Raw genomic sequence first — 3,476 nt, forward strand, 5'->3', positions numbered from 1 at the left:
CTTCCTGCATCTGGAGGTGTAGATGTCTGTGATGGTGGGGAGACTGATTCCAACAGACTTCTGTGCAGCCTTCACCACTCTCTGCAAAGCTTTTCTTTCTGCAGCTGTGCAGACCCCGGTCCAGGGGCCTTTCTGGGTGGAGTTTGCATGTTCTCTCCGTGCATGCGTGGGTTTTCTCCGGGTGCTCCGGTTTCCTCCCACAGACCAAAAACATGCATGTTAGGCTGATTGGTAACTCTAAATTGTCCCTAGGTGTGAGTGAGAGAGTGAATGGCTGTTTGTCTCATTTGTCTCTATGTGTCCCTGTGATGGACTGGAGACCTGTTCAGGGTGTACCCCGCCCCTCGTACAGTGATTGTTGGACATGGGCACAGGCGACCCTCGTGACCCAAAATGGAATAAGCAGGTAAAGATAATGGATGGATGGGTATATTATATACCACACCTGACTATTTTATACTATTATGATAGTAAAGTTTTTTTTAATGCAAAAAAAAAAAAAAAAAATCAAATCTCCACACATTCCCTGGAGATATGAATTCCAAAGTTTAACTTGCCTTGATTCATGGTTGGGCCTCTAGAGGAATGTGCAGCGTAGCTTTAAACTGACTTGAACTTTAAATCTCAAAAAACAGATACCAAGAGGAGCTTATGAAGACTGTTTCTACAGATACAAACCTTTTAAAAATTATCATGTTTGTGTTTGTTGCAGGTAGAAACTCAACCAAATAGCTTAAAATTTTTAAAAACATATAAACACTGACAAAACTAGAAGCATTCAGACACAGCACAAGACCCTCGGGTCTCTCACACAGTATCATCTTGTTCAAAGATTCAAGGTTCTTTATGGTCATTCACATCACATGTGGTACATGAGGTGGAATGAAATTATATACACAGTATCCCAGTTACATCCAACAATATCAAAATATAAAGTGTAAAAGGAAACAGTAAATAAGGATCTAAGATGTACACTAGTCACTAATAGTGCAAAACAATACACCGAACAACAGCAGCACGATTCTCATGGGTTCTGCTCAGCTATCATTTACCGGCACACACTTAATCAGAATAGAATCAGAATAAACTTTATTATCATTGCACCGAGATACAACAAGAACATGTATGTACAGTCGTCCGAAAGATGGACGGAGTGCACGAAGCTGCTACTATAAAAAAGCACGGCCCTCTTATTCTTATTCAGAATAATATTTTGCTAAGATGAGAAAAGGAAAGAAAACATGAGGAGAGACGTATAAAAAAAAGATGTCTCACACCGTGTCCTAGACAGGGCACGATTTGAGGCATCAAAAAAACCTTCCACAGCAAAGCAACATAAACAGACGTTATACATTTACATATAGGCGGTGAAAACATTCAATTTTTAAGGGAAAGTCGTAGCATAGTCCAGCGCCCCCCCCCCCCCAGCCATTGTCCAGATAAGAGGTGGCATTCATCTTCAGCTCAGTTGAGGTTCTGTCACATGTCCACAGCCTTGGGGAAGGGAGTGGTGAGGAAACAGTCAAAGCATCTTTGTTGTTTTCAAAAGATTCCAGGAGGAGTTGAGATAAGTCCGATGTGAAGGCCACAGTTTGGGTCAGGCAGAACTCATGAATTGTTGTTTCTGCCTTTTAAAGTCTCGCTGGTACATATTCTCTGATGGAAACTCCAAACAGCCGAATTGATCCTTTACGCCAAAAGTCGAGTTCACAGCTTCTCCAAGATTTATTCCCACCATTCATGAGTGCTGCCAGGGAGAACACAGTCCTGACAACAGCTGCTCCAGCTCTCTGACGCAGCTGCACATAATTCAGTCTGAGCACTGTTGAGCTTCGACACATCCACACAAATTTATAGACAATCCAGAATTCACCAGCCAAACAGCAAAAAAAAAAAAAAAACAGTTTTCACCATGAATCCAATTCGTTTCTGTTGAGATAAGAGGGTCCTCCTTACCCTGACTCCTGTCAGGAGAAGTTGATCAATTTTGTTGAGAGACCAGCTGAACCTTCGAATTAAGAAGGTATGCAGAAAAAAAAGAGACTCTTTAAGCAGAGTTGGGCTCGGAGCCCCAAAACTAACATAAACTGGGATTTACTCCAAGCATGCAACAAAAATACAGAAACAATAGTGACAGACAGAGCTTTTCCTTAGTTTACACATATCCCAGAAGAAATTTGATAAGTTGGCCTGCTTCGAGGCCAAAAGAAGGAGTCAGATTCAGATAAGCCATAATTGTTGATTTTTTTCAGGCAGACTGTTATTTCTCGTCAGCCTTGAGTCCTGCTGGTACTTTCGATCCAAAATGGCCAGATCTGTGGGCATTCCACTGGTCCATGCTTATAAGCCCCCCCCTAAGGTCGTCTCCAACATGCTGGCGAGTTCCAGAAGCCGCAAGTGGCCTGCGATTCTCACAAATCGCTTATGGTTTAGCTTGTAAATCAGCTGATTTTGAGTGCTTGAAGCACAAACCAAAACTTCACACAAGGTCGGCAGCTTTGCCATGGCCGAAACAGCTGCCGCCGTCTTCTTCAATAGCTGATAACATAGGTATCCACCAGTGGCAAAAAGCAGAAACCCTGCTATCACGATTCCAATTATATAAACATCTTCGGCGTCCTCCTGACACAATACGGAAAGACACATCAGTTTGTAAACTCCCCACGGATCCATGACGTGTCCTGCCGCGTGCGTCTCAGCAGGGCGTGAGGGTTCTCCAGAACCCTGTCGCTTTGTTGAAAACATTTTATTGATTGCGTTGGAAGTCCTGCTGACCAGATCCAGTAGTTTGACATGTCGGAAGATGTGTAAATAAGAGCTCCGATAAACAAGACAGAGAGCAAAAAGGCAGGAGGAGGACGGGAGAGGGAAGAAAAGGCATTCGTCTTGCACGAGAGCGAGCGAGGAAAAAAAAAGGGCACCCAGGGGAGCAGATGGTGGGAGTTGCCTTGTTCAAGGGCACAGACTGGGGCAGATGAGGGTTGAGGCAGGTATGGTACGGGTGTTTCACCTTTCCCACCCACATTTTGATGTTGTCGGTCCAGGAGGTCGAACCAGCAACCTTCCGATCACAGGCTCATCTTCTCTAACCTCTGCACCACCACTGCCCATGAAATTTTCCTTTCCTGAAAATTTCATGATAATCCCTTCATAACATTTTGAATAATTCTGTTCTCAGACATACAGACAGACAGAGACAGACAGAGAGACAGACAGATGGACTAAGAGACAGACAGATGGACAGACTGTAAACTCTGACAGTTGATAATGATTAATAATAATAATAAAGCTGCACTCCTGTTCTTTCAATTGTTTAAAATCTAATACTGTATAAAATACAAAAAAGTTCAATCTGGTCCTCTGGACATTCAAAAAAAAACAAAAACAAAACAAAGCAAAAAAATCTAGAAACGTTTCGTCTCTCATCCGAGAGACTTCCTCAGTCTGAGGTGCTGTTTTCAGCTCAGTCTCTTAAA

The 3,476-nt window shown here is 43.0% G+C and overlaps 1 protein-coding gene across 1 annotated transcript in view; it reads right to left on the bottom strand.

The window, feature by feature from the left end:
• Positions 1-3,476, bottom strand: part of LOC119409566 (acidic amino acid decarboxylase GADL1) — a 22,905-nt gene that overhangs the window by 14,400 nt on the left and 5,029 nt on the right. The gene's annotated exons all lie outside the window — the stretch shown is intronic.

The sequence above is a fragment of the Nematolebias whitei genome, chromosome 5 (genome assembly GCF_014905685.2).
Source record: "Nematolebias whitei isolate Nwh7 chromosome 5, NemWhi1, whole genome shotgun sequence".
Classification (NCBI taxonomy): domain Eukaryota; kingdom Metazoa; phylum Chordata; class Actinopteri; order Cyprinodontiformes; family Rivulidae; genus Nematolebias; species Nematolebias whitei.